General features: G+C 32.4%; 1 non-coding gene across 1 annotated transcript; it reads right to left on the bottom strand.

The window, feature by feature from the left end:
* Nucleotides 1-4,116: 4,116 nt before the first annotated feature.
* Trnai-aau lies at nt 4,117-4,190 on the bottom strand. The gene has a single exon. It is a non-coding gene; the product is annotated as a tRNA-Ile (tRNA).
* Nucleotides 4,191-10,893: the final 6,703 nt, after the last annotated feature.

Genomic DNA, 10,893 nt, shown 5'->3' with positions numbered 1-10,893 from the left:
AGCTCAACTGATATTAAGTGATAACACCACCCATGAGACACTTTTAAGGCTCGTGAGTGCGACCCCGGCCTTTTAATTGGTATGCTTTTAAAGGATCCTAGTGGTTTTGAAAAACAGCCAGCATGGCATATTGATGTAATACTTCGTCAATCGAATTTAACATTTATTAAATTAGGAGTATAATTCTATGTACAACAGAGGTTCTAATTTGGTAACTTAGTCTTACGAATATTCATAAAAAACTTACTTACTGGATTTAAGTTAATTCTACTTAGGGTCCTTCAAGAAAAGAGCGTACCAATCCTTAAAGCGCCGGCGACGCACTTGCGAGCTTTCTGGCATTGTGAGTGTCCATGGGCGGCGGTATAACTTAACATTAGGTGACCCGACCCTTCTGCCCGTTTGCCCCCTTGTTAAAAACCGAATCATTGTGCAGAACACCTGAATCTTTTAGACATTGTTTTTTAAGCCAGCTTTCCTACTAAAATTAAATAAAAAGTTCTTTAGTGTGAGCTTACCCTAAGCTCATCCCTGGCTAAAAGTATTACAAGAATTTTAATTAAAATGTAACAAGTTTTCAGGTTTAACTTTTCGACATTGCTAATGCCAGCACTTAATGTTCCAACTTTGTCATAAATATTCTATGAAAACATGTTTTGATAATATTCTCATACATCAAATTTTAACTGGTTTGATGCCGGTAAAACAATGTACGAACTAAAAGGAAAAATTAAGAAAATTGATCAGACGCAGAAATATATCTGCTATACTTACTTGCCTTGAATTATACATTTACTATGTACGGCTACATATCACTACGATGACGTAACTGGAATGCGGAAACATATTTGGATCGTTAAGGAACTATTATAAATTCCCAACATATGTCACTGGGAACTTCGAACCAGCTAGGCAGTAGTTCGACTGGTCAAAGATCCTCCCTTTAGGTTGGACGAAGAGCAGTACCTTCCTCCACAAAATCCCTTAAACGCATATATTTTATCTTCATATACATTGCGTAATCACCTTGAATCTAAACACATTTTTACTTACATTTTAAAACTTTCTGTATTTATTATTATAATTTACAACTTGTTGGCAAATGCCTATCCCAAATGACATCATTTAAATCTTTAATGTACAAGGAGTAAATAAAAACATAATATTTTAGACACGTACACTAGTAAATACGATTATTAAAGGCGAAATCTCACCGAAAATAACCTCATAATCTCAAGCCATTACAATGTTGATCACGTCTCGAACTTGGTAAATATCGACTATACGTAAGCAGTGCATTTATTAGTTGCGATAACACTGATCACTTGTTTTCGTATTGATCGAACGTATTAATTAAATCTTATGTAGGGGCTTCGTGCTTAATTGAATTGCACAGCAAGCTGTTGCTAGATTAGAAACAAAAGGTATCAATTAACGCTTTACTGTATGTTAGTGTCACCGTAAAATTGTAAACACCGTTAGATTGTAATCTATGTCGCGAGATTGTAAACTGTCGAAAGATTGTGAACCTCAACGAACTGCTTACAATTTAATGTAGTATTATTCGGTAGATTGTAATCTATCAAAAGAAACCGTAAGAAAGACCGTAAGAAAACCGTAAAGAAACCGTCAAATTGTGAAACGGATCGATGTTATATGCTAAGATGCATACTATGATACGTATACTTATATATAGACTGGACGCCCTGGAAATAAGTAAGTTTTGTGCACTTATGACCGAGTTCTCAACTATAGGCCATGTAATAGACCGAGAATAGTCTCCGACAGCGTACTTTTTACAGTATGCTTGTCGGAAGCCATTACAGCTTGCTTCAAATGATATGAAATGAATTATGATTCAATTAAGAAAATATACCATTCTTATACATAAAAATCGTGCAAGGCTTTTATATTTGTACTAACATAAAAACGGTAGTTTAAGTTTTATTAGATTGAGACAGTATCTAAATAACTTTTAAATGCCATGTGCCTATGAGTCACAGCCATCTAGCTTAATTAGCCGTTCAATCAACAGCCTAGCCGCTGTACTAAACAGCGCCGTTTAACTAGCAGCCTGAAAATATTCAGCCATTTGAATTAACAGCTAGGCAAATATTGAATAACTCGAAATTTCAATACTTGCCTAGCCTGTACATTTCAATTTAGTTCCTCCTACTGCCACCTAAAGCGGAAACTTTCCAAACTGTCAATACGGCGTCGCTCAAGATTTTCAAAGACCAGTTATATGTTACATTTTAAATATATTAAATAATATTTTTTTATATCAGATAGTTGTTTCACCGTTTTATTTCTGTCACTTGGTTATCCTATCGTACGAATGGCCTAAGCATTAACCAGCCAGTTTATTAAATGTTATAACGGCCGCTAGTTAAACGGCGCTGTTTAGTAAAGCGGCTAGTCTGTTGATTGAACGGCTAATTAAGCTAGTTGGCTGCGACAGCTACACAAGGTCTAAAATATTTGCGTCCTCGCACATCTCCTTCAATAATTACTTAAACGTTTTAAAATATGAAACTGCGTAAACAAAACAATTTTCCCGATTGGAGAAAATAATGGCACTTAAGATTGTAATATTTTCTATTTAATACAGTCGTCTCACAAACAGGAATAAATTGCATCCTTTGCTTGTTCCCAGCACTTTGCCGGTACTCACGACAACAGATGCTGCGATCTCAAGCAATAGGAGATTTTAGTTTAGGAGATGATAGTATATTATTAAAAAGTTAATATATACTTATTTATTTACTGGTGCTATGGATGTGTATAAAGCAAAGGTGGGATCTACATCTGTGCGGAAAGATAATTGTTTGAGGCGTTTGGCATTTGAAGTGAAAAAACACGAAGGAAAAAAAAACCCAGTAGCGCTACCCTTGGTGTTCAAATATCTTGATCTGTTTTAATAGCAAGTATCAATCATATAGTATCCTCAAATTTCAAACCAAAATACCGATCGGTCCTCCCAAAGATGGTTTACATCGATCGGTTATTGAAAATTATTTTATGAGAAATGGATTGAAATATCAATCTCTAGTAGTAAAATTGGAATGGGATTGAGTATAGAATGCGGCCGTAAGTCAAAAACTGATGGTTTTATGAATCAGTGAGATTTTAAGTTTAAGTTTATTAAAAAATGTGAAAATCTTAACTAATATGTCATATAATAGTTATTTAAACGTTTGTCACTGATAAACAAAACTAGAGAGTTTTTCTTGGTATGAAGATTTCATATGTACGATTAAGGAAGCCAGCACAGCTGGATGAACTATCTTCTTCTCTTCTAATTCGTAGTCTCCATTACTGAAGGTCGTGCCTGTCTTGCAAATCCCAAACTGATACGTCTACTCGCAGCCTCGACACGACGACTATCCTCAGCTTGTCTCAGTGCATTAGGGATGTTGAGACCTTCTCTTAATTTGGTCAGACCAACGGGTAAGCAATCGATGCGAACCTTTCCTAACATCACCAGCTTCGAGACTATTCGGCTCTCTCCTATGGCCTAACTAGCTTGCTTGCTTGGTTGGTTGAGAATGAACTTATTGGTTCACGAACTAAATGAACTTTTACCCAAGAAAAATATTACCATCTCTTTAGCTACATCTCGGTTGCACCAGTTGCGAGCGTATATTCAATCTTGGAACAACTCGGGGCCACGATTTGCATACCAAAGAGCATTTGAATGCCACATTACTAAAGACACATTTTAAAATGCACTTAAAAGGGTGCCATGATTTTAATTTCCGGTGGAAATGCAACTTTTAGTGTAATAGATCTGAACTATTGCAAAATGTATGTACTACTAATGTATATAATATGATTAAAAGGATTTACTCGTGCGACATTCTCCTATACCTTGATAGTAAAAATTAATAGAAATGAGATTCTTTACTAATTAAAACTGTAATCATTATGGTGTGATTTAACTGTTTGTTGATTATGTAGATAAGATACGTGGCGTATAGGGGGTAAGGGTTCGATTCCCGAGCTATAAATAGTTAGGATAAGATTATCCTAGTTTGAAAGTAGATACTTTAAAACTCAATGCAACTGGTGCAGAAAAATCTAAATAAAACAAACTCTGAAAACAAAAATATATAGTGGCCCATGAGGGGATCGAACCCGCGACCTTCGCGTTATTAGCACGACGCTCTAACCAACTGAGCTAATGGGCCGATGACTATTGTGCATAAAAATGTACATTGTTTTAGTTATATATATAGATAACGTGTATAATTATTGTTTAAGGAACCTTTGTTAACTAATTAAAAACAAATGAAAAATAATAATTTAATTTTTAACTAACTAGCTAACTTAAATTATGTTTTTGCATTTTTAGGATGTATTAATAAAATTTAAAAATTTAGCAAGAACGTTATTTAATATAACCGAATAAAATATATATATAATAAAATAAATTCTGTACCACATACCCTGTGTCGTGGGTAATAAGTATTTACAAAACACTATATGAATAACAAGGAATAAATTAATTTTAAAACAAACAACTTTCATTAAAATAACATTTTTAATTCGATGTAAATTTTAATTTAACAATTTTATTGAAATATTGCATTCAGATATAAGCAGCTTGTAAGTCGAAAAACCTTATTGCTTTATACGCTTAAAGATCAACATGGAACCAGGTCTTAAGCACTTCAGCTCCAGGGATTCCGTTAATTAAAAAGCGAAACGATTAGAGTTAGTCATTCGACGAAGATGGCGTTAGTATGGCAACAATTCAATTGGCCCTTTTTCTTGTAACTAATGAAAATCGTTGTCCTCAGCAATGTTATAAGATTTACTTAATATTCTTATGCAAACAACTATTTACCCAGGGAAAATAAGGAAATTTCCTCGTTTTCCTCAAACAGAAATTGAAATAGTAATTCCGCTTACAGAATAGCAATATGAAGGCAATTATGGAACACCGTATGTTTTTCAATCACTTATGTAAATTTAGGAGAGATATTTCAAGTATATGACATTTTTTTTGGGTGGTTTATGGACTCTAATCCTGAGGTCGTGCGTTCAAATCCCGGTGGTGCTAGAGACATTTGCTTGAGTCGGTTAGTTGTTGCGCCACTAGATTATTATTATCAATCCTACTAATATTGTAAACGCGAAAGTTTGTAAGTATGGATGGATGTTTGTTACTCTTTCACGTGAAAACTACTAAATGGATTTAATGAAACTTTACAATAATAAAGCTTACATCAGAATAACACATAAACTACAATTTATAAAGATATTGTGTGAATTGTCCAAAATATCAAGTACAAAAAAATCTACCATCTGCGAGCTATTCTGGCGTGCGCTGCCAAAACGCTCCGCAACCGCTCGAGTTACATATATGCAATGTATGATTGAAATGTTTATCTTAAATAGTCCTACAAAAAAGCCCGCTACAGTATATTATATCTATATCTTATGTGTAATTCGTATAGCCAAAATAGTGAACCATAACAACATTAAAAATAGATAATTTATTATTGTATATTTTGATTCCTAAATGAAAATAGATACTTTTATCGCTTCTCGTATTTAAAGTAGATAAAATATGTCTTTCAGGCTACATGATTTTAACAAGTATTACTTTAATCCTTCGCAGACGAAGTCGTGGGAACCAACTAATAAATAATATAACAAACTGAATAATTATGGATAACTTTTTAATAATAAAGAATTCTCTTCAGTATTAAAAAGTTAAAACTCGTTTCTGTTACAATTACAGGTATGAATAATCCAGCGATACATTTATATAAATATAACATTTCCCGACAGTCAGACTAGGCACAAATTTTATTGCTCTTTCCTGTAGATTGGCTGGGTTTATGTTCCGATATAAAGACAGTTTAAAGACGATCAGTTATGAAACTATAAAAATGACTAGACAATATTTTGCATAATCAATAACAATCCTTGGGGACCTTCTTTATAGGGGAAGCTGGTTAGTAAATGGTAAGCCGGTCTAAGACCATGCGGAGCTTTTTGATATATATAGATGAGATAAATAATGATGATGAAGATAATATTATACATGTCAAAATAATGATAATGCGTAGATAAGAAAATAATTGTCAATTAACTCTCTGGCACTCTATTTAATCGATACGTTTTGTTTCACAAAATCTCTATTAGGAGCTTCACATGTCATGCATCATTTGACATCTTAAAGTAATTAACTTTAATAAAAAAACTCTCCACCAAAAATAGAGATCAAACATGCAGGAGGCTCATCTAATTTTATTTATTTTCCTAATTTCCTATTTTTACAGTAACTTAATACTAATACAATAGAAAGCTAATAATATAAAAACTAAACTAAACACAATATAAACAAAACAAGTAAAGAACTTAAAACCTAAACCTTTTTATAACTAATTATAAATAATGCAATTCTTGTGAATTCAGCCAGTGTGCAACTAAATATATGTCTTTCAAGCAATAGTGTTTAGGGTGCGCAAGACACGCGTAAATGGTGCTTCTCTGAGTAAATTTGTACGCGCCCGAGGCGTTGCAATTGCGACCGTTTACCCCGCCGAATGTGGTTATTTGTTAAGTGATACCGCCCATTGACTCTCAATGGCAGAGGACTCACGAGTGAGATGACAAATACTTAAATTACCGGGGAATCAATATCGAAATATATAAATCACGCTTAGACATGATATCATATACGATATCATAACGTGACTATAGGAGAAATGAAATGTGCAAAAGAGAAATTGTTATTTATAAGAATTCTTAATTTCTTCCTGGTTCACGGCCATTGTTCTATGCTCTGTGGTAAAAGTTATGGGTAACGCCGATTGCTATCAGTATCGATAAAACATAAAACTACTTTGATGCCTAAACGATAAAACTCTTCAAATATTTGACGTTGTTTAAAAATATTTATAGAAAAATAATATTAATTGCAATATTTAAAAAAATTATGTCATATCAAAATTCTATTAGTAAATCTGAAGGGAAGTTTGATAAGCTTTCGGGCTCAAAATTGATTAATGGTCTCCTTATATCAAGGTCTTTCACAACTACATAAATAACAAATACACAAAACAATTACAAGGTTACATTTAAGACAGAAATATAAACTATAAGTGTGAAGAAAATTAATAATAAAAGGAAGAAAAAGTAATAATTATAACTAGCCTAGTTCTAAAAGTATTGCACGCGTAACAAGTTATACTTATTTGATAAAAATATTTTCAAAAATTTTATTTTACGTTTGTAGAAAAAACTAAAACTTTTACCACAGAGCATAGAACTTCAGGGTGTCGGTTTTTTGTGACGGTGTGCGCGCGCATCGTTAAAATTTACTCTCATCATTTTTCCCTAATGCGTCAAAAGAAGTATAACTTCAACAAAATCTTTATTAAGTAATTTGCATAAAATAATTCACGGTGAAACCGTTAGTTTTACTAACATTAACATTAAAAATTCTGCTGCAACGCTGCAAAAGAAATCTATCTACAATCTACCATTAAAATATTTTTCCTAAGTCCGGGGCATAAAACGTGAAGAACAAAGGCAATTAGCCCCGCGGGTGGTAATTTTAAAAGGAATAATTATTACTTTGAGAATTCATGTTAACTCACCCCAAGCTATTTCATATAGAATGAACGTTGATAATATTTAACTAATCATATGAACAAACACAAAACTTCTTCAAAGATAAGGAACTTAACTCTACGTGATACAAGCCAAATACATATAAGTTGATTGAAGATCAATCGAAAACAACAAATAAAAATCGGAATTTAGTGTGAATAGTCGACTTACGCCCGCACCCAATAACCTATCTCAATTCATAATCCACCATCTGAGATAGTAATATTAATCCAAATATTGTAACAAGTGTGCCAAAAATCGACGGATTGTAATAGCCATCTGTCGATACAAGCTATCCATGGGAAGTCGAATCGGTGTCTGTGGATAGACCTTTGTATGAAAATTACAGTTGACGAAAGCTCGATTTCAACAGATAATTATTTTAACAGATTTTAACTTCACAAGTGTTTTAAATAATTAAAAAAAACGGTTTGTTATGTTTTAAACATATACATGTATATTTTAATGTTATTTGTACGGTTTTATTTGGTTTACATTGATTATCAAATATAAGTGAAAACTCGGTAAAATGGAACGACAAAGAGCATTTTATCCGTCGCCTAAAATGGATTGTCTTCGTAGGGTTTGGTTATTGGGATGCAGATAGGAGATCGATCGACTGTCACGGTCTGATCTCAGATTGTTTTATAGCTGAGATTGGGGATTGATTATTGGGTTCAGCCGTTAATCGCAAATTATGAGGCATGAGATGTCATGGCATGTCTGGGATGTCTCCCACGTACGTACGATTGTCTGTCAACAATCGTAGGCTGTATCTATTAATTTACGTTGTTGGAGGTACTAAAATTAGTTATTAAGTTGTACTTTCTAATTTATTTAATTTCGTATCTAAAGTGAATAAATGATTCATGATTCAGTTGTCACGTAAGCCCTATTATGTCTTCTATATGTCCTTCGTAAAATACAGGTATCAAGGACTTTTCAAGCCTCACGTTCGCCGGATATTGAACTACGTTGTCATACTTAACGGAAATTGATCGTTACTTGACATCTGCCTTTGTAACGGTAAATAACAACAAAAATCTTTGGATCCGAAAGTGCGTTAAGAGGTGAAATTGACTTCCTTTATAGGATAGTACATATAGACCAGTGCCGATAATTTTTGAAACCTGAAAAAATTACAGTAGGATGAAACCCATTAGAAAAGCAGGGGAATATGATCAAAATGAAAGGAAAAATAAATTACGGTCGATCTGAGGTCGGGAAGGGATAGGGGGGGGAGTTTTAAGGGTAAAAAACGGTTTATCTCGATTTCCGGCAAAACTACAAGTCCTATCGAAGAAAGTTAAATGGTAAAGTTGGAGGTAATAAAAAGATGTAAAACTTTTGTATTCACACATTTTTCACATAACCTCAAAATTTATGTGAAAAATTCAAAAAACCAAGTTTTTGGTTTTTTATTTTTATCTTTAACAAAAATATTTTTTTTTAACGAAATTTGGTGAAAACTTACCTTTCTATGTCCCAAATACACTGTAATTTATTTGATTAAAAATATTTATTTGTTCACCTTATTTTGAATTAATATCGAAAAAACACCCTAATTTTCAATCGAAAATTTTGACGTCAAAATTTCAGCTTTTTTCAAAAAGTTGGTGTGCTTTCAGTTCGTTAAAATCTCTTCTTTCCTATGGTAAAAATATATATATATATATATATATTACCATAGTAAATCTTCTCAGAAAACGCAAAAAATCGTATGCAGTAACGCCCAGACCTGTCATCCCCTTCCTTACTTCTCTACCATAGGAAAGAAGAGATTTCAACGAACTGAAAGCACACCAACTTTTTGAAAAAAGCTGAAATTTTGACGTCAGAATTTTCGATTGAAAATTAGGGTGTTTTTTCGATATTAATTCAAAATAAGGTGAACAAATAAATATTTTTAATCAAATAAATTACAGTGTATTTGGGACATAGAAAGGTAAGTTTTCACCAAATTTCGTTAAAAAAAAATATTTTTGTTAAAGATAAAAATAAAAAACCAAAAACTTGGTTTTTTGAATTTGTCACATAAATTTTGAGGTTATGTGAAAAATGTGTGAATACAAAAGTTTTAGACCTTTTATTACCTCCAACTTTGCCATTTAACTTTCTTCGATAGGACTTGTAGTTTTGCCGGAAATCGAGATAAACCGTTTTTTACCCTTAAAACTCCCCCCCTACCCCTTCCCGACCTCAGATCGACCGTAATTTATTTTTCCTTTCATTTTGATCATATTCCCCTCCTTTTCTAATGGGTTTCATCCTACTGTAATTTTTTTCACTTTTTATTTATTTTAAAGGCTATCTGCACTGGTCTAATAGCCATAATTGAGAATGTATATTGTCATTTATGTCTAGGGTTGCCCTTTTTCGCAATTATAGTACACAAGAAAAAATTTACATAGTATCAAAGTGAAGTACAATTAATTTTTATATTAAAAAAGATTTGTTATTATATACTGTTAAGTGTTACTTGACCAATTTTTACTTAGTTTACTTTCTTTGATATATATTTATAAAGTTGAATAAAATCATTTTATTGTTACCAATCCAGTTAATATTATTAGTACTTAACTATTTGTAAAGATTTATTTAATGGCGTGAAAGAACATTGTATTTAGTAAGTAAGTTAGTAATAAGCTGTAAATCTTTCTCAATAAATAAGAAAAATAATGAGCACTGAAGTGATGTGGCTGTGTAAGCTAGAGAGTCGTGGCGGGTGCATCGATTCAGCGCCAAACGATAAATTTCTTTGAACGAAAACATATGTACGACTAAAAAAATAAGACTTTTCGTGTACTTTACTGTTTCCATAAACTATAGAGTATAATTACATGAAATAACGTACAATACTTTATTATGAAGTATTGGTGGGCAACCCTATTTATGCCACTCTTAACAATTCACATTCTCAATATTAAATAAAAGTATTGACTATAATACTAGCGAGGGGACGCTGCGTCATTGTATAGCATATTTATTATATACAGTTACCTCTATTGTATAGTGTCAGTATCTCAGTAATTATCATGTGCCCGTTTTGTTTGTGTCACTCCTACTATTTAAAATCCTACGCATTGTTTGGTTTCAATGAATCTGCGTTTGAATCTGAATTTTAATTAATGAAAAAGTCTTTATTTAATCCATATTAAATATTAATACGATGATATGTTTATCGTTTAATTTGCAAGGCTTCTATGAAAACATTAAACATAAATTAAAATCGTATTGTTTTACAATACGATTGAATAAACAATG

The sequence above is a fragment of the Pieris napi genome, chromosome 8 (assembly GCF_905475465.1).
Source record: "Pieris napi chromosome 8, ilPieNapi1.2, whole genome shotgun sequence".
Classification (NCBI taxonomy): domain Eukaryota; kingdom Metazoa; phylum Arthropoda; class Insecta; order Lepidoptera; family Pieridae; genus Pieris; species Pieris napi.
This window is presented reverse-complemented; position numbering and strand designations above follow the sequence as displayed.